This window comes from Rattus norvegicus, chromosome 13 (genome assembly GCF_036323735.1).
Source record: "Rattus norvegicus strain BN/NHsdMcwi chromosome 13, GRCr8, whole genome shotgun sequence".
NCBI classification, from domain to species: domain Eukaryota; kingdom Metazoa; phylum Chordata; class Mammalia; order Rodentia; family Muridae; genus Rattus; species Rattus norvegicus.
In genome coordinates, this window is record NC_086031.1 from 49637171 (window position 1) to 49662374 (window position 25204).

General features: G+C 49.8%; 1 protein-coding gene and 1 long non-coding RNA gene across 8 annotated transcripts in view; one reads left to right on the forward strand and one right to left on the reverse strand.

Moving 5' to 3' along the window:
- Positions 1 to 25204, reverse strand: part of Nav1 (neuron navigator 1) — a 252363-nt gene that overhangs the window by 218416 nt on the left and 8743 nt on the right.
- Positions 51 to 11971, forward strand: LOC120096254 (uncharacterized). Of its 2 annotated transcripts, none has more exons than XR_010057210.1 (3): positions 51 to 4197; positions 6934 to 8348; positions 11692 to 11971. It is a non-coding gene; the product is annotated as an uncharacterized LOC120096254 (long non-coding RNA). The 2 variants fall into 2 exon arrangements; XR_005492463.2 differs by having other exon boundaries at positions 8249 to 8348.

A 25204-nucleotide genomic window follows, 5' to 3' on the forward strand; every position in this document is an offset into this window, starting at 1 on the left:
TCTCTGTCTCGGTTTCTCTCTCTCTCTCTCTCTCTCTCTCTCTCTCTCTCTCTCTCTCTGTCCCAGGTTTAGAAACATATCCAGAGAGACATAAAGGGATGTTCAGCCATTCATCTCATTTTGAAGTAGGACATGAAAGGTAAATACCCCAGCCAGGATGGTGTCAGGTACTCTTTGGGAGACCCTGCTGTCCCCGGTAGAAGAGATAAAGGCCTGGTGGATACACCACAGCTCTCTGTCTTCTTGCTGGAGAGGGGTGTGGCTTCATCTCCCCAGCTTCCTATGCTCCCTACCAAGTGCAGGTGGTGGTCCGCTCAGCAGAAACAGGACAGTGTGGGGCTGGCCACAAGCCCCCTCATCTCCAGCTCCTCAGTCTAGCACACTGATGGGCTCAGTGATAAACAGGAAGGTGGGACAGAACCCACACCTCCATGATGAATGGCTGGGAATGCTGGGAACAGTGCTGGTTCGAGTTTCCGGTAACAGTAGCGCGGTTGGTCAGGTCAGTCTTCTGTGGCTTGATGTGGGCAGAAGCTCAGGTTTGCCAGCCTCGCCCTAGCTCTGCGATCTCAGACTTGTCCTTTTGCTCTGAAGTTAAGCTGAGCAGACTCCTTTGCTTATAAAGGAACCCTGAGGGTCCTGGGTGTGGTTAGCCGCCTCTGGGATCACTCTACCAGGAGTGCTGGACTGATGGTGTCCTTGCTTCCTGGGTGTCTACCTTCTATCAAAGATTACCATGCCCCAAACCAGCATCCAGCAAGTCCAGCTCTTAAGGCGCATCCTCCCTGGAACCACAATCCCCTTGAAGCCCTCCAGCGCTTCTCTGGCCTTTTACTCTGACCTTCCTGTCTTATACTTCAGAGTGCAAATGTCTCTGACAGGTGGTAAGTCCCTAAAACTAGGGTCACCTCCTGCCTACCCCGTTTCTAGCCCTATCCTCTGCACTGGACAGTGCTCAGTAAACATTCAAGAACAGAACTCAGCTGTCCAGATTGGACAGATTATTTCCCTCATCTTGGAACCTGCATGTGTGGCTTTGGACTCAAAGTTCTTTCAATCAGCATAAGAACCACTCTTCTTGAGAAAGGGCCTCTCTGTCTTAGAACTTCCTCAGCCTCCTGAGGGATTAAAGGGGATTAAAGCTGTTCACCATCATCCTTCCAAAGGAAACTATGATCACTGTCCTCATTTTATAGTGGCTCAGAGAGATGAACTAGTTTGCCAAAGTTACGCATCGACTAGGTAGAAACACCTTGAACTTGGACAGAGTCCAGACTCTCTGAACCATGGTACTATCACTAGAATCTTGTAGACAAGCACCACTCTGGACTGGGATGGACTGGGAGTCTCGAGACTGTGTGGTCGCTGGCTGGAGTCTCCGACAAGTTTTCCCTTCACCCAGTGGGCAGCCTGGCAGTGAGTTTGACATCACTCTTCACCAGCTGCCTTCTGGGAAGTGTGAGTTCTCAGAGTCAACGAGGTGCCAAGACAGCAGCCTGAAGCCCACTGCTCCGCTGAGAGAGCTGGGCTTTTTGTGTCCATGCCCAGGGCAACCACATTTGCAGCAAATCACAAGCAAAGGGCAGGCTGGGCTGGTGCAGAAGACGTTAGGCCTCTGTCATTGTGGAAAGTTCTGATCTGAAGACAGGGAGGGAGTCAGGGGTGATGAGACTGAGGGAGAAACAGAAGCTCCTAGTCAGGGGCTATGCTGGGATTTGTCTCATTTCCCTTCCTTCTTCCCTCCCTTCCCCATATCTCCTCTTTTTTCTTCTCCCTCCTTTTCTTTCTTTTCTCCTATTCTTTCTGTATGTCTGTCTAACTGTCTGTCTCTGTCTCTGTCTCTGTCTCTGTCTCTCTGTCTCTCTGACTCTCTCTCTCTTGGGCTTGTGAGTGAGAGCGCGCGCGCGCGCGCACACACACACACACACACACACACACACACACACACACACACACCCCAATAAAAACCTCTTTGGGGATTACAGTCCTATCTGGGATATCAGTACTTCAGGGTCAGTTCCCTGTGGCCAGCTTTGATGACCTGTTACATGGATGTCCTTTACAACAGAGGGTCTGGCCTGAATGATAAACTCCACAGTGACACCCCACCCCATTCAATCTGAGCCTGACTGACACAGATAAACACTAGATGGGGATGAAAATGAAATTGACTGTTTGCTTCCAAGGCACCAGCTCTCCCACAGACGGCCCAGTGACTTTGGTTTCAGATGAACTTTCGACTATGGGGCTGACAGCACCTGGCTCAGGCTTCCAACAGAGAGGGACAAGGATGGGGTCAGGAAGACTGAGAGCAACAGAAAGAAAAGTAAGTTCAAGAATTAGTGGATACGGTCATTCCTCCCCACAAGTCCCAGAGCCAAAGACACCAAGACAAACCTGTGTCTGCCCCTGCATAGTTCAGAGACAGCTACTGGCTGCTTCGGTGGGTCTTGGGATGGTATCTTGGGTGAAGGCCAGGTAAGTATAACTGTCCATTTCCCTGATGACTACAAAGACTGAAAGAGATCAGAATCCAGGCCAGTTAAGTCTGAATCTCAACCACGTTGGACACATTACAGTTGTCAGACAGCTGCAGATGCCAGCTCGGCTCAGTGGCTCTGCAGGCTGGAGATGTACTGCACACTGCAGCAGAAACCCAGCAGGCAGCATAGCATGCTGTGTACCTCAGTCCAAATACCCTTGCTCCCCCAGTTCCTCACGCTCCCACCATGAGTACTGTTCTTTTCCCTCTGATTCTCTTTTTGTTCATTTTTTTTTTCTGTATATCCTTGGCTATCTCACTCTGTAGATCAGGCTGGCCTCAAACTCGTAGAGAACCGCCTAATTCAGCCTCCCAGGTACTGGGATTAAAGACGGGCACCGCCACCAGCACCCGGCCCTATGATCACACTCTTATCGATGACCAATTTAAGGAAAACATGAATGTGCCTGGAATCTGCTCTGTGAATGCTACCAGAATGGTTGATGAGAGGAACTAGAGGAAAGGTGGCTGAACGAATGAATGAACTCTTATCACTTCCCTGGGACTCACTAAAAACATTAAATAGGCCTCTTCACTAGATGGTGAACCAGGCGATCAACCCGTCTGGTATCAGGACCCACGCTAATGTTTGTATCCTTCCTCTGTGATACGCAATCCCTGCACACAAAGTGCACTCTTCTTCTATCTCTCTGTATACACTGATGGTCATTTACTTGGCATGAACTCCCAAGCAATCCCACTTTAAGAGTGGAATAAACAAGACCAAATTAGGAAGGGAAATTTACTGCAAAAGAAAAAAATACATAACAAAGAAATTCAAGGAAAACAGAAAGCCTACGTAGGCTCCCAACTCTTTTTTTTTTTTTTCTTTTTCTTTTTTTCGGAGCTGGGGACTGAACCCAGGGCCTTGTGCTTGCTAGGCAAGCACTCTACCACTGAGCTAAATCCCCAACCCTGGCTCCCAACTCTTGATGGTAGATATGCTGCTAGGCTTCCATAGCTAGAGAGATGGAGGACAGCGCTGGATTGCTCACACTGGGATCTGCTCTGCCTGGGTCCCTGTCGGCTGGGTCTGCTTCCTCCTCCAGCGTCTGGAGCCTGGCGGTACCCAGAACAGGGAGGATGCTATGCAGAAGCCTGTAGTTGGCCCAAAGGCATATTAAACCATGAAATGAATGGGGAGACAAAGACAGGCATTTCTCTCTTGGGCACCGATTGACTGGGTGCCTGCCTGTGTTATCACATCCATTATCTCATTTAACGAGAGTGGCAGCGTCTGCTTTCCTCCCAAGGAAATGAGTCTGACTTCCTCTTGACTGCACTGCAACTGCTCAGACTTGCCTGCTTCTCTAGAGATCCACGAACCATCACCCCTGGATGCACATGGTGTGTGCTGATCACTCTTTTGAAACCACTGGCTGCCAGTCCCGGCAGGACAGATATAGCCCTTGGCAGAAACAGTCACAATCACAAGGTACCTCTGGGTGGATGTGGACACAGCGGAAATGGGTGCAGAGATTCTGCAGAGCACAGGAAATGAGAGGGCTTTGTTGCCTTGGCAACGGGCAGCCAGGGTCAGCGGCAGAGTACAGCAATCATGGGGCTAGTGGCAGAAAACAGGCCATGTTGTCAGGTCTGAGGCTCTAGAGATGGAGAACCCACAGAGGCAACCTTGTTCCTATACCTGGGCTTCGGTGAGCATGTGCTTCAGAGGGCGGAATCCTAGTGAGGGAGACTGTAACTGTCCAGCGCCTCTCCAGAGGGATGGGGGAGGGGTGACAGCTGCCTGCTGAGTCTCACCCACAGCCTAGCCCTAGCCCCAGTACAGCTTTTAGCCACCCAGTCTGGGACCTTCTAGTTTAGACCAGGCTGTAGCAGAAAGAGGGAACTTTTCGTTGCTCCCCTACCCCACCCCCCACTGCCACCCCGGGCACCATGTTATTTCTCCTATAACCTCTCTTTGCTATTGGCCACATCTGGTTTAAAGATTTCTCTAAGAGAACTCACCTCAACTGCTACCTAGCTGTGGAAGCCTCTCCCTTCCTCCTCACAGACTGCAGAGAGGACAGGCACGGTGGGGCATATGAATAATGAACTCTAAAGTGAGAAAGGAACTGAGTCCAGGGATGTTCTGCCAAGCACTTCCCTAGTGACTGCAGGAAGGTGCCTGACCCAGGCAGTTGCTAGATCTTGGTCTGCAGTGGATAGGAAGGAGGGGTAGCCATGGGCAAGCCTGCATCAGGGCCACGGTCTCCTCCCAAGAAAGGAGAAAACCTAATTCTCTCCACCTGCTCTGATTTTCCTGGTTGAGTTTTTCAGGTCATTTTAATGAGGTCACACAGGAGGGCCGGGCTACCTTTCTTAGGGATGGCTGTGACTAGGGTCTTAGGTGTCCAGTGTGCTGAGACAGAACAGGAACAGGAGAGACAGCAAGGGCACCCTCACTCAGACTGACCAACTGACTTCATCCCAAGGGGATGAGCCCACGATGCAGGGCCCCCTCTCAATGCTGCCCCAGAAAAGCAGTGTAGAAACAGCCAGTAACTAGCAACACTGTAACCTCCCCTAGTCGACTGAGTTTAACACACACACACACACACACACACACACACACACACACACACACATGCACACATACATACACATATACACATGGGCATATACACACATATATATACATGGACACATTCACATGCATATATATACATACATACACATATACACATGGGCATATAACACATATATATACATGGACACGTTCACATGCATATATATACACACATACACATGCACACACACATATACATATAAACATGCACACATACATACACACATACACATGCATGCATACATACATACACACATATACACATAAACACACACAGATACATGCACACATACATATATACACATGTACACATACACATACATACACATGGACACATTCACACACATACATATACACACATGCACACAAACATACACATATACATACACACATACACATGCACACATACATATATATACATGCACACATACACATACGACAATCTAGAGTATCTTATACAGTGTCAACTTGAACAATGGCAGATGAACCTCTTTGGGGGACAGAGAACAGAGTTCAAGAGTGCTTGCCTAGCACACACAAGGCCCTAGGTTCAATTCTCAGTGCCCAAAGACAACAGAACATACTTGGTGCCCTCTCATGTGAAAGGAGTTTGAGTTATTAGCTTCAGGGGCTATGTTGCCTTTCTGTGTCAATGCAACGTGGAAAGTCATGCTTGGAAATCCTGGGAGTCATTTGCTTCAGGAACTGAAAGTAGAGTTAGGTGTGTGGAGCACACCCATAATCTCAGCATTAGAAACAGAGGCAGAACTGGAGAGATGGCTCAGGGGTTAAGAGCACTGACTGCTCTTCCAGAGGTCCTGAATTCAATTCCCAGCAACCACATGGTGACTCACAACCATCTATAATCAGATTTGGTGCCCTCTTCTGGCCTGGAGGCACACATGCAGGCAGAAAGCTATATGGTGTATACATAATAAATAAATATTTAAAAGAAAGAAAGAAAGAGAGGCAGGAGGATTGCTGCAAGTGCAAGACCAGTCTATATAGTGAGTCCCAAGACAGGTTACATCGGTAGATCCTGCCTCAAAACAACAATAGCAGCAGCAACAGCAGCAGCAGCAGCAGCAGCAGCAGCAGCAGCAGCAACAACACCAACAGCATGAACAACAGCAGGAACAACAGCAACAACACCAACAGCAGCAACTACAGCAATAACAGCAGCAACAACAGCAGAAAAAGCACCTGGACCTCCTCATAACCGAATGTGCTACCATCCAAACGCAGAAGGAACAGACAGCAACAGCAGCAACAACAACAGCAGGAACAACAGCAACAGCAACAACAGCAGCAACAGCAACAGAAACAACAGCCTAAACAAGAAACTAAACAAAAATATAACAACCACAAAACTTAAGGGACCTAAATCCGTCATGCACCAACTCAGCTCCATGCAAGCCCAGCATCACAGGAAGTCACGTCATAACCATGAACTGCTACAGCTGCTAGATGCCTCGGCAGCAGGCAGTGGCCAGGCTAAATCTCCCCGGAAAGGAGCTGCATGTGAGCCGATGACAGTCAGCCCCCAGCCTCAGCCCCAGTGACTTAAGCACCCTCTGGCCAGGTCTGGCTGCCTCCACTTTGACCAAGTCTACACTGCCCCAGAGTGTCCTTGAGTACTTGATGGTTATCAACCATCAACAAGGTTCTGGGCATTGGAAAAGCTGCCTGGTTAGCTCTCAGCAGGGAGGAAATGTGCTTTTTCCTGGTAACCTACTAACAGGAAGCAGCTGTGAGGAGTAGGTAGCCAAGGGGGCCTTAATGCACAGCCATCCTGATCTTTAAGTTTGATCTTCTTCCCTAGGACCGGTCACTCAAGCTCTCTGGCCTAAAGGGACCACCAGAAAATTCTATGTGCGCACATGTGGACTTTCAGACCAGATAGACACCTGGGAGAAGAAGGAAGGCAGTGGGCATCTTGGGAACCCAGAGACCACAGCAAAGAAGCCAGCTTTCCTGAACATATACTCTACTGGGAACTGGCAAACAAGCATGGCTTACGTTATCCTGGTGAATCCATAACGTGTATATGGCAAACATTCCCATTTTACAGATGAGGAAACTGAGGCCAGAAACAGACTATGCAATTCCTAATTGCCGCTGGTAGTGTCAAACCTATCTCCACTGAGCCAACTGTGTACATCCAGTGTGCTCATAGTCATATGTGGATGCAGCTACTGAAACCTTACAGAAAAAGCACCTGGACTTCCTCATAACCAGATGTGCTGCCATCCAAACTCAGAAGGAACAGACAGCATGGCCAAGGAACTCTAAGGCTTAGAATGCAGCCTTTAAAAGGGGTGGAGGGATACTGGTGTTGTGTTGACAAGTAGTCATTGAGCATGGAAAAAAAAAAAAAAAAAAAAAAAAAAAAAAGACAAGCCAGGGTTCCAGGGATGTGGCATTGACAGCCCAGATCTTTTTCCCACAAGAGACTGCCAATGAAGGCTGAGACGAACTCACCCAAGACTACAATGGATGGGGTAAAGGCCTTGCTCCCTGCTCTAGGCCAGTGCCAACCCAGCATGCAGCTGCAGGAGCAGTGAGAAAGGCTCTACCCAGACAACCACCGCCTCCCCACCAGACCTCACAGGTTCCTTTGTCTCTCTTAGGTTGGACACCCTTGCTAACGACTTCTCCGGCAAATGGTCTGGGTAGCCTCCAGTGTGTGACTTCTCGTCCCTCAGGGATGGTTGTGTACTCAAACTGAACCATACGGCATTTTGTTGTGGTTGTTGTTTTGAGACAGGGTTCTCCTGGGTAGGCCTGGCTAGCCTAGAACTCACGACAATGCCCCCCTCCCCAATTTTTACCATAAGATCTTGAAGGAGAAGGGGCATTCTCAATGTATATCTGGAGCTCATAATCATGGGGCATGCAAGGCCTTAGAAACTCAAAATGCCTGGCCAAGCTGGTACCTGGGAGGGAGCTGGGAGGAGGCCACAGTCTTTCAGGAGAAGACATCTCTTGGCTCACCGTGAGTCAGTTCCCACGTTCTTACCCAAAAGTATCAGGACAGAGACTGTTGCCAAGTTGGATTTGAGCACAGGTTCTAGGAGCTACAAGTTCCATCTTCTCAGACCTCTGACAGCCTCGGGCTCTTATGTCTATACGCATAGGAGAGCCTCGTTCCTGATTCAGGGATGCCGTGTGGTTGTCGGTGGATTTCACCTCTCCTAGCAATACCTCAGGACCATTGGCGGTGACAGAGCCTTCCAGGTGAGAGCTAGCAGACACTGCAGCTGCATCCAGCCGCATTTCGCACCCTTCACCTGGTGACTTAATTCCTAGGTAGACTCCAACCCCAGGTAGTCTCTGCAGGACACGGTTCGCCTGACCAGTCTATGCCTTTAGCCCGAGGGTAGTTCTGTCCAAGGGAAAAACAAAACAAAACAAAACAGAACAGAACCAAACCCCAGCAAAGATAACCCCTGAAGCTGCAGAAGTCGGCTCCCCGGGAACAGGGTGGAGATGTTTGGTGATGCTCCCTGCAGCTGATATTTTCCTCATCTCGTTAGGCGTCGGGGTGTGGGGAGGGTGTGAAACTGGTTTCCAGTGCCACCCAGTTCAAGATCCTAATCAGAGTCCTGTGAGAAGCAGCTGATAATAGCTTCCGTCTTCCGGTGGCTGGGGGGGCAGGGGCGGGAGGGGGCAGACTATTCCAAAACACTAATAAAGCTGCCACCCTGTCTTCCGGAGGTTATTCACAAAGAGAGATCGTAGATACACGGGCAGATGATGGTATGTGCAAGGGAAACACAGTAAAAGGGTGTGCACAGAGATGACATGGAGAAACCACCTGACATAACATAGAAGTATAACATTATGTGCAGGGCGTGATCTCAACAGCGCAGAGCCAACTTTAAACGTAGGCAATGAGAATGACTCTTGCTTCCTGAGTGGGGGATTTTGGGCTACTTAAAGATTTCCTATTTTTCTTTGAGCTTTACTAATAAGAAAAAATCTAAATGCTACATAAGACCTAAGTTAGGGGAGGAAGAATGGTGTAACAGGCAGAGAGGGGGGAGGCGGTGGGGGGCTTATGCCCTTGGCTTACCAAGGGACAGACAAGGGACAAAGGTGTCTGTAGGTGGGCAGGGGAAGAATGCTGTCTGTGAGTCCTGGTGTGGCCTTGAGACTGGAAGGGAGATGCTAAAGACCTGGGGCGGGGCTGCTGGAGAGTTTGCGCAGGGGGCTTCCTCCCTGGAAGGAGCAGCCCTAAGAACCAGACAATAGCCTAAGTTGAAAGATGATATCAAACATGTGTGACCCGAAGCTGTGCCCTTAATCAATGTCCTGGACAGTGGTGGAGCCCAGAGCAGGCAGAGGTTTGACAGAGTATGGCAGGGGCAGGCTGAGAGAGACAGAGACATTTCTGGAGGCCTTAGAGTGAAGCTGGGACGGGGTGGAGGTCCAGCTGTGCATCCACGGAGGCAGAGGGAGGCTTCTCATAGAAGAGAGAGGGGGCCCACATAACTGCCTGAGACAGGTGGTCTACCCTGGGCTTATGGAGCAAGCCCGCTTATCCAGCTTAACAGCAGAGCAACATGTGAACTGGGGTGGGGAGGGTGGAGGCAAGGACAGTGTGTGTGTGTGTGTGTGTGTGTGTGTGTGTGTGTGTGTGTGTAGGGGAGAGACTCTGGAGCCCACAGGAAGGAGTGTGGATGGGGTCGGGGGAGGGACCAAGCTTCAGAAGATGGAGGGGCAGCCAAGATTGAAAAGAAAATACCAGCCAAACTGGGCACACAAGAGGGTGGCTGCATTTCAAATGATCTTCTAAAGAAAAGACTGAATGAATGTGGTGCCTAGGGGCCTTTGGGTATAAGTTTTGGTCCATTTCAGTGACTGAGGATTACGGAAAGGGTACTCCTGGCACATGCATGCACGCGCGCGCGCGCACACACACACACAGGAGTAAGATGCTGATCTGACAATAAGACCCCTAGAGGGCAAGTCTAACTCATGCTCATCATGTGACCTCACAGTACTGCCTCCTGCTCTCTGGGCCTCAGTTTCCCCTAGAGGGGTGGGAGCAGGGCAACAGCCCTGCTCTTATCAGGGGCTCTGCTAATAAAAATGATTGTAAAACTCTTTTCAAATAGTGTTCCCTCCTCACAAGGGAGGCGATTCTTTCCCACAGAGAGGGTTCAGTTCCTGCAGTGATCTTCTTGGAACCTCTCTGCCCTTCAAAAGAGGGGCTCTTCTGTTCCCTTGTGATCTGGGTGAATGCTGTGTCCTTGGGATAGCAGTGGGCCGGGCCCTGTGCCCGAGGCTGGCAGCCGCCCGCACGCAGCACAAGGGAAACGTTGTGCGCCTCCGGAGCCTGGCGTGTGAACTGCCAAGTGCAGGGTGGGGGTGGGGGTTCCCCTTTAACAATGGAGGAAACTGAGGCACAGGGAGAGAGCCAACAGAAACTAAGGCTGTAGCTCCTTAGCTTGGAAAGTGTTACTGAGAACGAGCACTAAGTACTAGTGGCAGCTGCTGTGGTTTGGTTTGAAATGTCCTACTCCAAGGCAGTCACCTCATTCCCACAGCCACAGGCCTAAGCCATTCTCACCAGCGTGCCTTCCCCCACCATGATGGTCTATATGTCCTCAGACTGAGACAAAAACAACACTCCCCCGCCCCATTAAGTTACTTTTGTTAGGTATTTGGTCCTAGCAACAAGTAAAAATAACCCTGGGGCTGGAGAGATGGCTCAGTGGTTAAGAGCACTGGCTGCTCTTCCAGAGGTCCTGAGTTCAATTCCCAGCACCCACATGGTGGCTCACAGCCATCTGTAATGAGATCTGACGCCCTCTTCTGCTGTGTCAGCACCAGAATATTCACATACTTAAATAAAATAAATAAAATTTTTTAAGGAAAAATAACCCCCACAGATAGCAATACCCATGTGCTTACCAAGTGCTAAGTATGTGAGTGACTTCACATGTTACCATTTTTTCTGACATATGTTTACTCCTGACACTTGGACAGGGAGGGACCATCAATTTCCCCCTGTTTGGTAGAATAGTAAATCCCAAAGATGTTCATTCTTTAACGTTCAAACTGTGGGTGTCACCAAAAATGGCAAAGGGGCCTTTGCAGATGTGAGAAGCCCTCCGATGGGGAACGAATCCTAGTCTGTCTGGGTGAACCCCATCACGTCACACACATCCTGACAAACCAGAGCCTCTGCCTGCTGCAGTCAGAGGGATGGCAGCCTGGGGGGCTCCTCCAGTTCTTCCTGATTCTGAAGGCCATGCATGGATGAAGCTATGGCCGGTTGAAGTCAGCGGAAGCACTGAGCAGATTCTCCTGGGGTATCCAGAAGAATCCTCTCTACGGATATCTTGAATTTTGTCTTATTTCCTTTTTCAATGCTAGGACTGGGACCCAACCAAGTCTTTATGCATGCTAGGCAAGTGCTATAACATTGAACTCTCTCTGATTTTATTCAGGGACACCCTTTGGGCTTCTGATACACTGGGCTCTAAGAGAACCAACCCCTATCCTTTAAGCCACTCTCTTTGTGGTCCTCTCTTATAGCAGTAAGGGAAAGCACTTGACTCCTCTCTTACAGGTGAAGGGGAGGAGGACAAGAAGGTCCAGGCAGAACTGCTAACGGAGGAGGGGCTCACCTTCAGTCAGCCCTCTCTCAAGGACCGACCCCAACATACTTTTCTGTAGTATAACCCGGCCTGGGAAAAGTGGCTGAAACTGAGCCAGAGGGCCATCAGGACCTGAGACTCCTCCACTTACACTGGTGGGGTGGTGGTACCCTACGTCCCTGCTCCGAGTACTGCAGGCCCCTTCTACACCTGAGATAATAAAGAACCCAGAGTCTGGGATTGGATGTAGGAGAGCTGCTGTCATCTGATGTGGCCGCCTTGGGACTCTATCTGATACCACACGTCTCAGAGCCTCAGATCCTCTACCTACAAAATGAGAAAACCAGTTCCTGGTCGGTGGACCTGGATGGTAGTGAGGGTGGGATGAGGTCGTATCTGGAGAGCTTCGGAAGGCAGATGCTGTGACCGTGAAGAGCAGGAGCTTTGCTGACAGACAAGTCTCAGGGGACCTGATTGTTTTCAGCGTCATAAATGTCACGAGGGCTCACACCGCACGCTTGCTAAGCATGTACGTACCCTTAGTCTCTTCTGTCAGTTCTTAATTAGTCTGTCGCTCCCCACCCCACTGTCCTCCCTGAGGGCTTCACTAACAAGACTGAGACAGCTTAATCAGAGCGCTGGTCACCCCAAAAGTCTAACTATCATTTATCCTTGTAAGACTTGTTTGCCAAGCTCCCTTACAGGACCTCACTGGCCCTGGGCCTTACCCTGAGCTGTGATTAGTCTCACTTTTCTAAAGAGGAAAATGATTCTCAGATAAATTTTAACCATTTTCGCCATCATCCGGGACTTGGAGTAAGGTGGTGACCTCAGAACTCACCCTTTCCGGTGCTTTGATGATACGATCAATAGTAGAGGCAGAACCTACCTACCCTCTCAGGGCCCTACCCCTGAATCTGCTCACCTCCATCACTTCCAGGCCAGGAAACACACACACACACACCACACACACATACACACACACATACATACACACCACACACACCACATACCACACACACACACACACTCACACACACCACACACACATACACACCACACACACATACACACCACACATACCACACACCACACATACACACACACACACCACACACACATACACACCACATATACCACATACCACACACACCACACACACACACACCACACACACATACACACCACACACACCACACACCACGCACACACACATACATACACACCACACACTCATACCACACACACACACCACACACATACATACACACCACACACACCACACATACACCACACACACACATACTCACACATACCACACACTGCACACATACACACCACACACACACATACGCACACACACCACATACACCACATACACACACACAGTCATACATACCACACACACACACACATATACACCACACACCACACATACATACCACACACATTACAGACACACCACACACACACACCACATACACCAAACAACACACACACACACACACCACACGTACCACACACACACATACACACACACCACACACCACACACCACACACCACACACACACATACATACCACACACATTACAGACACACCACACATGCACACACACACACACACACACACACACACACACGGAAACAGAACGAGAAAGCCACCTTCTTTTCCACATATCCCAAAATGGCCTGTTTGTGAGATCAGGTCTTCAGCTGGGCTCAGAGGAACCCAGGACCTCTTGAGCACATGGCAGAGAGAGCGAGCGCCCTGTCAGTTCTCCAGTCCTATGCAGCTGAGAGACAGCTGTGCCCCAGGCCAGCGACGACTGCACAGTCACACCTGGCTGGATACACCACACAGCCCAGGCCTCAGGCCTGAGGCAGCCCAGCTGCTGGGAAGTGGCTGTGAAGGGCGAGTGAGTCATGGGGCCTGGAATCCCAAGTCTTCCAGGACTTCACTCCTCCCAACCCACTCTACATCTGCCCTCCAGATGTCTGCACTTCAGAAACACCCTCTGTCTACAAGGACCCAAATTCTGGAATACACTTAACCTTAGCAAAACACCTTGAGAGCCGTCAGGTACCTTCCTAAGCAAGAGGCCTCTCAATGAGTCTCAAATTTCATTGGTTATACTCACTGGGGACCCTTGTTTTCCACATTAAACTTCCTATGCCAGAGCTGTGCTTACCGACTGAGGCATAAGAGGCTGTTGGAGAAAACACAGCCCTCCCTACAGAGAAGTCCCTGTCTTGGGAATCAAGACCTGGACATGGAGATCCTGAGACAAGCTGGGGTCACAACCCTATACCTTAAATCGACCCCCTGTGGAAGAGGCAGGGCTACCTGAGGTAAGTAGGGAGGGCCATCTCTATCCCTGGGGAGTTTCCAAAGTCTAGAAATAAAGGACCCAGAAGAAAAGTCCAGAAACAGAGACAGAAGAAAGAGACACAAGTCAGTTCTTATATAATGCCCACTCTAGCCCAGTTTCAGATATGCTCAGTCTGGGCAAGCATTGGCAGTTCTCACTCACAGTCACAGCTTGTAAGCAGCAAAGTCAGATGGGACCGCACCCTGCCTCTGGGTGGCCCCGTGCATGATCACAGATTCATCTCTTCCTGTGTTATCATCTAGACTAGGAACCAGCTCATCTTCCTGCCCGTATCCTCTAATATTAAATATCGCTACATGTAGGGCAGTCTTCCTGACCACATTATACCACAACCAGATGATCTGCTGACTCTGTCTGTGTAAAGTCGAGAAGGATCTCAGGAGAACTCTCGTCTTTCTGCTAGAGGAGCCCCCACGGTGGAGGCAAGCTATGGTCTAGGAAGTGCTGTTGGTAGTCTCTGGGAGAGAGAAGCTCAGGATGAAAAGATTCCAGCTTGGTCCTGGGCCAGATTCTAGGTACAGTTGTGTAGGATTTCTGGAAATAGCAAGAACTGAGGCACACAATTGGAAAACCTATGGGGTACAGGAGGTGCTGCAGGAATGCTGGATTCAGGCACCTCCCCTTCCCCTACCCCAGGTCCACTGCCTACTCTGTGGCACCTGGGATAGGAAGCCGATTGGAAGCCATCACTGTTCAGAACCCTGGGAGACCCAGCTTTCGGCACACAGCGGAAAGCCACAGTGGACTATATGAAGACCACAGAGAGTGCTTTGCAGCTCCTCCACTCCCAAAAAGAGGGTCCACAGAGAGGGGAAGAAAAAAGATAGCTACATGGCCCCAGATGCGGGTTTATAGAGAGCGGTTTCCCCCTATGGGAACAACAGCTTGAGACTTGAAGTACTAGGTGACGCAGTTTCACCAAATCGTTGCTTCTCCAGACATGCTATGGTCAAGGGCTCTGGCAAATAATCTGGGTCCTAGGCTTATCCCTGTTCCTCCCAAACTCCCGCCAAATTACCACAGATGCGCAGGAGTTCTGTTGGCCATTAGCCAAAGAATTCCAAGGCTAAGCCAGTGGCGGTTTGGGGCAGGGTTATGTCCATCTACAGTGGGCACGTTAGCAAAGCCACGCAGGAGGGTTGTGCTGATAGGGGAGGGGAAGCTGGCTCTGGCTTCCGGTCCCAGTAACTGCAAGAAAAGAAGGCTCCAGAAACAGCCAGGCTAGACAACATTAACGTTTTGCTTTTGCCAACCAACACCATCTATGTCTGTGTGAAATCACCCAGCATACCTGATGGGCTACGTCCTGAAGTCCCAGGAGAAGAAAGAGAAAAGCTTAGGTCTCGTTTGTTTGTTTTTTTTGTGGGGCAGTTCTGTAGGTAGAACCCATGCCAAGAATCTTAAGTCTTAAACACCATTAAGGGGAACAGATCCTGCTCTGCTCTCTAGGTCATTAAAGTCCTCAGCTCGCCTAGTTTTCCCAGTGCAGGGCTGCCCCACCCGAGGCTCTCATATCGCGCCCCCCACCCCCGCCTGTCTTTCATCTATGTGGAGTTGAGTGGGTAAGCCTGGCTGCTTTTCCCAGCCCAAATGACGCAGGGGCCAGCCAGCTGGCTGCTGCAGAGGAGGGCGTGGGAATCCTATGGGTTGTGCTGGGCAACTGCGCCCTCTTGTGGTAGCCACAGGACGATGCAAAGACACGCAGACAAAGGGTGAACCAGATTTCCTATCTCCTTTTCCTGGCCCTTATGGTACTGTCAGTACCAGATGACTTAGGCCCTGCTCAAAAGGAAGTGGAAGGACACAATGTGGTCCTTACCAACTTCTAAACCCAACCCACGTAGGAGGGAGGAGACCAGTGCTTCTACACCCTGGCCACACCTTCTCTGAAAGCCCTCCTCTGGTTACAGCATACTCTCATCTCTCTTAAAACTCTTTCAGACTCTCCTGCCTGAGATGATAACTCTGCCAGAGGAAAAGCCTAACCCTCCTTCCCCATTCAGAGACTTGAAAGCCACAGTGTGGGCTTCTTGGAGGATGAGGATCTGCTTCTAGTCACCCCAAAGCGGGGGACTGCAAGCATTCCTAAGGCAGGAAAGCGTTCATGGACTGAGAACCCTTCCCATGCTAAGCCATTTGCAGCCACAGTCTCTCAGCAGGCCCCAAAGGAACCATAGTCAAACCCCAATTTACAGAGAGGAGGGTCGGACCTCAGAAGGTCAAGTGTCTTGTCCGTGAGCTACCATTTGGTAAGAACCTCCAGTCTCTACAAGCCTGGTGCTAAGCTAAGCGTGTTGTTACACAGACAATCTTACTCAGTCCCCATGAGCTAGGCTGTCCAGCGAGCTAGGTTAGAGTCAGCTCCCGTCACAGATGAAGGTTCAGAGACAGGAAGGGGCACGGGGTATATTCAAAGCCACAAACATAAAACTCAGACACACACACACACACACACACACACACACACACACACACACACGCCTAGGAAGTGTCAGAAGCATAGAAATACACTTCTATTTCCTCCTCACTCTGATCCTGGTTTTAGATTGTTATAATGCATTTTATTCTTATGTCTGTGTGTGCAGATGATATGTGAATGCATGCCCTGTGCATGGCAGTGTCTGAGGAGGCCAGAAGAAAGCGCTGGATCCCTTAGAGCTGAAGTTACAGGCAGTTGTGAACCACCTAATGTGGGTGCTGGGAGGCAAACAAGAATCCTGGGGGCTGGAGAGATGGCTCAGTGGTTAAGAGCACTGACTGTTCTTCCAGAGGTTGTGAGTTCAATTCCTAGCAACCACATGGTGGCTCACAACCATTTGTAATGGGATCTGACACCCTCTTCTGGTGTGTCTGAAGACAGCGACAGTGTACTCACATACATAAAATAAATAAATCCTAAAAAAAAAAAAAAAAAAAGAATCCTCTGGAGGATTCTCAGAAACTCCTAACCACCACGCCATCCATCCAGGCCTCTTTACTGATGCTAGTTGTTTTGATTTTCATTTGCTTCATTTTGGAGGCCTAGGTCACCTCCTTTCTGCCCCACGGAATGCCTCACACCAGGCTCCATTCCCACTACAGCATAGCCGAGATGACATCTGAGGTACCACATGGTAAGGCACAGCACAGCACCACACAGGGCCACACAGCACCACACAGGGCTGCACAGCCCAGAGAGCATCTCAGGTACCACACAGCATATCACCAGAGACAGCTACCATATAGCACAGCACAGCCCAGAGACAGTCTGTTCTACAGCGTCTGAAGCGTCCTTCGTCAAGCCACAGACATGACCTCGGTGCCTCCTTCCTTCTTCCCTTCATCTTTTAATTCCTGCCGAAGCCAAGTCATGGCTGCCTTTTTCTCAGCATGATTACGGTAAAAGGGCTGGATCACGGCCAGTGGTTTCCTGAGCAATGGCCTGTTCTTCCCAGGGTAAGCGGTGTGAGCAAGTGGGCCTCGGTGAGCTCATGTAGAAACTGGGACGATGGAGAGATATCTGCTGGCAAGTCATCACCAGCGAAGGACGGTGCTCGGGGGAGAGGGGAGAAGGTGGAGTTAGTGTGGTCTCCCCACGGCGAGCCTTAATCACCTCCTAAAGTTGCCTCTGTGTGAGGGCACATGGTCACTAGGATAGGGGATATGGGATATGTTCAGGAGCTACTCAAAGGGACACTGGATGAGCATGCATGCCAAGCTTTTGTTTTTCTTCCTGAACCACTGTGCTCTATTTTATAAAACAGGAAGCTGGGTTGAAATTTGCCCAGGCTCCTTAGAGGCCCTGGGATCCTGCCTTGATTCTAATCGCAAACCACCCTGGTTGGAAGCATGGGGGTGGAAATATTGCGTTTCAACATCGCTGTTGGTGCCGTGGGAACGCAAAAGAATCTGAACTTGATACCAGGACTTCCTAGGGTTTTCTTAAGGAAAAAAACGGCAACCCATCTGCGTGTCGGCCACTAAGGGGGTCTGCGGTCTAGCAGCGTCTGTCACAGAGGGCCGGAGGAGAGCCAGTGGTCGGAGCTGGGAGTCACTGAACGACTCTGATGCCCTCTGCCATAGAAAGATCCCACAGCCCTGAGCTCTCACGGTGATAATTACCGCTAAGAATCCTCCATCAGGCCTCTGGCTCTTCTGAGAAGATAGATGCTTTCTCTGGGGCTTCTTGATGAACTGGCCTTTGAGTGTGGTCACCTCACCCCCACATTTCCTACACAGGCAATGGAGAATGTCCTCTCTTCTAGCTGGGCAGAGGCAAAGGCCCTTGAGATCCATCAGGAGACCCCTGATAAGGACTGCCCTGGAGACCCTCAGTTATGGTTTGGGGTGGGGACCCCAGAGAGCCAGGAGAAAGGAGAGCCACTCTCATCTCCACACCTTTCTCCCCACCTGGAAGCGTCCAGCTTCCTTCCTGGGCTTGATTGTATTCCTAGATGCCCAGGAGGAAGGTCTCCCAGGAGACTTTCTGCTTCTCCCCGCTGCTGCCTTTTCCTGTCTCCCAGGACTCTAAGCACCCTTTACCGTGCTTAACACCCATGATCACTGGCTTCTTACCAACCACTCTTACAAAAAGTAGCTCACATTGCTTCTTGGGAACATCTACCACATTTTAAAATGACAACTATCCAGCGAGCAAACAAATGGTCGCAGCCTTCACACATCTCTCTTGGCCCTGACCTCCTATGTCTCCAGCCTAACGTCTTCATAAAGGTCTCTTTCCGATGTCTATTCTCAGGAGGTTCTTGAATGGCGGGCCCCAGGCAGGGTCACATGGTCACCAGAAGCTGGCATCAAAGCCTTGGGTACACCTGCTGACCTGACCTCATTGTACCTCCCTTCCAGCACCCGGGAACTCAGCTGGGCCCGCCCCCACTCTGCTTCTCTCTTTCCTGGCCTCTCTTCCGGAAACACGTTTTTCCTCTCCATTAGACCACAGTGCTTCCTGCACAGGAAGAAGGACTTTGGGTGTGGGGTGCTATTTATAGCGTGGCTCCCTCCTTGTAGACCTCACTGAGGAAGGACCCATGGCACAGCGGTGGTGCTGGAGGATACTGGCTTTCCATGATCCTCACCATCAGGATGAGAAACCTGAGATGGCAGATGACTATTGGAGTCTAGTGGGAGCTTCAAAGCACCTCTTGGGCTCCAACCAGGGTTTCCTTGATGATGTCTACATGTGCATGGCCCCACAACTCTCCCATTGCCCTGAACCCCTAACTTCAGAGGCAGAGTCACACTCTCTACATATGTGGAAAACTTGAGGTCCATTTTGTAAGAAAGAGACCCAGAGAGATTTATATGAATTCTGTCCCATGGGACATATCAGTTATGTCCCAGACTAAAAATCTCTTGACACGGACAGGCTAGAGAGATGGCTCAGTGGTTAAAAGCGCTGACTGCTCTTCCAGAGGCCCTGAGTTCAATTTCCAGCAACAACATGGTGGCTCACAACCATCTGTAATGGGATCTGATGCCCTCACCTAAAGGATTGCCCCAGCAGTGGTGGCATCTTTGGATGGGCTGAATGTGTCACCAGTCAAGACAGTTGAACTCCAAGCTTCTCAGAAGATGGTTTTATTTGGAGTCTGGTCATGGCAGATGTAATTGGTTAAAATGAAACCTTACTGAGGTAGGAAGTTGGCCCCTCATCCAATATGACCTCTGTACTAACAAGAGGGGTATTGGACCCAGATACACACAGCAGTAAGACAATATGAGAGGACCACAGGGGGACCATGTGGTCTCCATAGTGATGGATCTAAAGCAATGGAGACAGAGGTTGGAGTGATGGGTCTACAGATCAAGGGAGGCCAAGAACTGGCAAACACTGGAAGCTGGAAGAGGTCAGAAGGGACTCTTCGCCGTGGGTCTCACGGAATGAACCTGACCCTACTAATATTTTTTAAGGACTTATTTATTTTTTGTTTCATGTGTATGGGTGTTTTGCCTGCATGTACATCTGTGTACATGGTGCCTGGTGCCCACAAAGACCAGAAGAGGATGTCGACCCCTCCAGAACAGAAAGTACAGACAGTTGTGAACCATCCAACATGGAGGTTCTAGACACTGAACCTGGGTCCTCTGGAAGAACAGCCAGTGGTCCTAACGCTGGGCCAGGCCTCCAGCCTTTGCCCCGCTGGAATCTTGATTTTACACTTTCAGTGTAAAACGTAAACAATGCACTTCTTGGGTTTGGGGATCTTGTTGTCTGTTTAGTTTCCTGAGACTCTTTATAAAACCGCTTGTTTGTATGTTTCCGAGGCAGTGTCTCACCATGTGACGTGACTCTGGATGGTTTGGAACTCTCTATGGAGACCACCCTGGCTCTGCTGGGATTAAAGAATGCACAACTGGGGTTGGGGATTTAGCTCAGCGGTAGTGCGCTTGCTTAGCAAGCGCAAGGTCCTGGGTTCGGTCCTCGGCTCCGGAAAAAAAAAAAATGCAAAAAAAAAAAAAAAAAAAAAAAAGAATGCACAACCATAACTAGCCTTCTTCTTTTTTTTTTTTTTTTTTTTTAGATTTACTTGTTGGGACTAGAGAGACATACGTGTAAAAAAACAATTAAAAATCAAGAGTATCTAGTTGCTGCTTTATGTGTATGGCTGTTTTTCTGCATGTGTGTATATATGCACACCACCTGCCCGCCTAAGGCCAGAAGAACACATTGACTCCCTGACACTGGCATTTCCGATGCTTGTGAGCCACCATGTGGGTGGTGGGAACCAAACTCAGGTCCTTAGCAAGCACAGCCAGAGCTCTCCACTGCGGAGCCACCCATCTTTCCAGCCCCATGTATGTAAGTACACTGTCGCCGTCTTCAGACACACCAGAAGAGGGCATCAGATCCCATTACAGATGGTTGAGAGCTACCATGTGGTTGCTGGGAATTGAACTCAGGACCTCTGGAAGAGCAGTCAGTGCTCTTAACCACTGAGCCATCTCTCCAGCCCCAAGACGGGGTTGGGGGGGGTAGGGGGGTTAATCTCTCCATCCTCCTGCCTCAGCCTCTGCATGTTGGGATTGCAGGCATCACTGATGAACTTCTGCCACCCAGTTTACTTTGTCATGGCAGCCACAGGACCTGACGTGACACTTACGTCAGAGAGGAGGACTCTAAGAGCAAAGAAGCTTACATGAGCTGCACCAAGAGGTGCAAGAGGGCTCCACTCCTAGGTCAGTGATCCTCTGAAAATACTACTCCACTCTGGGCTCTCCAGCCATTGCATCCCTCACACACACACACACACACACACACACACACACACACACACACACACACACACACCTGCATCGCTCCACCCAGCTGGGTTTTCCTTTGTGAAACCCTATCCACCCTTCCTCTCCCTGCAGGGCTCCCCAAGCTCAGACCTTCCATAGGGAGTGTGACAGTGGGTTTGATGCCCCAACTTCCTTTTTCCAGACCATTAGTCATCAACATATCTTTATCAAACGCTCTCCATGTATCAGACTCCATGCTGAGTGCTGGGTTCCCAACCGTGCACAATGTAGCCTGGGACAAGATCCCTGTTAGCCAGCTGCCCCCTCTGGGTCTCCACCCTCTCCATCACCAACAGAACCCTGTCCTACTCTGGCCCCTTTGTCCTTTACTGGCAGGGACAGACACTCCTGCCAGTGAGCTTCCTATTCCTGGGTGAAGGCAGCCACAATCCAGGAAAGAAAAGAAGGTCACCATAGGAAGGAAAGACGGTCTAGAAACGCAGTCCCCGAGAACACGGCTAGGATTCCTTTAAGGATGGCCAACATAGATTCTGTTTTTCTCCCCCCTTCGCCCTCTCCAAGTTGGGTTTCACTAGGTTGCCCAGGCTGGCCTCAAACTGATAATGGAGCCTAGGCTTGCCTGGAATTTGTGATTCCTTTGACTTCCCCCTCCCAAGAACGAAGACCACACCCACCTCCCTACCAGCTTGTCCGAACCCTCAGAACGGACACCACGGTTGCCCTGCGGTGTCATTAAGGAACCTATAAATTAGCAGCGGTCCTCTCATAACAGAAATGTCGGCTCACGTCAGCAATCCCAGCATGCACGGGGATAAGGGGCAGGATTGCTTATGAGTCTGAGACAAGACTGGATCACGCCGTCAGACTGCTCAGAGACAACACAAACCAGACCCTACAGCTCAACGACGATGAGTCTATAAAACTTGGTGGCTGAACTGAAAAATTGCCTTTACCTGGAAGTAATCTATGCTCAGCTAAGAAGTCGGACTCACACAAAACATACTCCATTATTCATCCCCATGAAATTCATTAGTAGACAAAACTAATTTATGGCAATGCAAGTCAGCACTGGGACACAGCTGGGGGAGGGGAGGGTATCTACCGATGAAAGAGACAGGGGAAAAATAGGCTATCGGAGCAGTGATTTGTCAAAAAGACATCAAGCCAGACACTTAAGATCTGCTCACATCACTGTTGGTAAATTTTATCATGATTAAAATGAAAATCAAATACAACAAAAAAGAGACAGGGCCCTTTCTTTTTATTTGTAAGGGAGTCTGGATTTTCGGAAGGCTGCAGGAAACTGGGGGCTCCCGTTTTCTTCCGTGAATTCTGCAAGGCCTATTCAGACCTATCCAGGTTTCTTAGCACAAAGATGAAGTGCAAGGAAACAGAGTAGCAACCTTGGCTCAAGGACCACTGAGCCTGGCTCTCCTCGGCTTTGTGAGGCAGGGCTCTGCCTCTGAGGCGTCCAGACTGCCTGCTCCCGATGTCCTATTGTTATGGAGATGGACCCATCTGCCTCTTAGCTCACAAGCTGGAGTTCACCTTTTCAAATCTCCCACCTTTCCATATTCTTTGCCTCAGCCACATCTGTGATCCCTCCTCCTTCTGAGGCCAGCGGTATTTGTAATACTCTGAGGCACAGACTGGATCAGATAATGGGCTAGCCTTGCCGAACGAACCCCAGGCCACACTCATCACACACCACATGCACACGCACATGCAAGCCACACTGTGCAGTCTGGGGCCCAGTGGGTTCAGAGGGATCGTATATCTCAGAGCTGGCACTGGACGCTCTCCTATTCTACCTCTCTGACGCCATGGCAAGGTAACATTGTCTCACCACATGTCTGGTGTATACATACCCTACTGGAAATAAATCCTCCCAGAAGAATGATCTGCAGGGCTGGGGCTCACGCTTGATGCTACTACAGTGACTTTGTTCAGTTACTTTCCTGTCTGACACAGACCCTCAGTGGGCCAACTGTTAGTAAGTATAGAAACATGAATCCCTGAACGTGGATCAGGGCCGGTGGTCATGACCAACATTCACTTTGTACCGGCCCACCAGCTCCTCCCTAGAGCACCACACCAGAGGCCCAGCTCCCCCCCAGAGCACCATAATTCTGTAGATCAAGTAATGCCACCCACCCTTGTCTTCTAGATGAGGAAGTTGAAAGTTGGGGGAGTTACAGGACCCCAAGTCAGGCCTGTGCACTTTTTCTAAAATCACACTTCAGAGGCCCAACATTCAACGAGAGGCAGAGCAAACAAGAAGGTGGCCTCCAAGATTGCTGGGGAAGTCTGGATCCTGAGTATTCCTGAGGCTGGGAAAGGGGAACAGACAGGCATTCTTGCCCTGCTTTTGCCTTAGTTGAGTCTAAAGGTGACTTTTATCCCTGAGTAACCAATCTGTAAATGTTTTCCGAGCCCCTACTGTGTGCTAGCATTTGCTACCCCCATGTTCTCAGCCCTGATCGGGCTTCAGGGATGGACCTAGGCCAACCCCTGCCCATCACTCTAAACACGGAGGCCTTTGTCTATCTAGGCTTTTGTGTGGGTGGAGAGAGGCCCAATGTCCCCAGCCAGCTCAGTGGCAGTCCTTCTCATCCATGTCCCATGGCCACCCTGACCACTCAGTCACTTTCTAGGTATCTCTAACAGCCTCTGATTTCTCTAAGGGCAAGAGGGAGGGAAGCTGCCTCCGATGTGGTGTGGTGGGCTTGTGACAGCATTTAAAGGGGGACTGGGAGGGAGTGACAGCAAGGCGGGACAGCATAGATGTGTAAAGTGGGAGTGGCCCATTTATTAACCATAGACTAGCTAAGCATTTTAGCAAAGATTTTAATGAGTTGTCAATCTGACATAGGCTTGACTTTATGTATAAACGTTATTCTCAATTCTTATGAGAAGATAAGAAACAGAACCCAAAACACAACCAGTTTATGTTGTTGCTTTGACTACCTGGGTACCAAGTGAAAGAGGCCAACCTGAACTACACAGTAAGCACAAAGCCTGTCTACACACACACACACACACACACACACACACACACACACATACACACACACAGCAGACAAACACACACATACACACAGACACACAGACACACACACACACACACACGGACACACACACATACACACACACACACACACACATACACACATACACACAGACACACATACACACACACACGGACACACACACATACACACACACACACACACAGTCATATTGCTGATTTTATTCTTTGAGACAGGGTTTGGTACTTCACTTTGTTCAGGTTGGCCTCTCTTCACCATCTATAGAAAGGGGGTGTTTGCCCTGCCTAGTCCATAGGGCTGCCATGAATGAATGACTGAGCTGTGGGGTAGGAAGGTACCTGCCTTGGATCATACACTAGAGGAACAGTGCACGCCTAAGGAAGGGCAGCGTTAGTAAAAGGCAGAGAAGATATGGCCCTTCCTCGGAGGATGACACACACCCAGCCGAGGTCCACGCAGCCCAGGACTGTCCCAGAGTGGTGTGGCCCAACACTCCCCTAGAGACACCTTCGGGGCCCACACTTGTAACCCCCAACCCCACCCCCTTCCCCCCAGGAAAGAAACCCAGAGCCAAGGAACTCTGTAGATGTGAACAGCAGAAAAATATGTTACATGTTCTAGATCACAAAAATGTAAACTTGGCATTCATCAACATGCCATTAAACATCTACAAAATGCCACACATCAATGTCACCCACATTCAAACTTAGTTTTCACAAAAATTTCATCATATTTGAAGATAACCTTTAAGTTAAAAAAATTTCATTTCCCAATAATATTTGCTTATATATTGTTCGGAGTTACT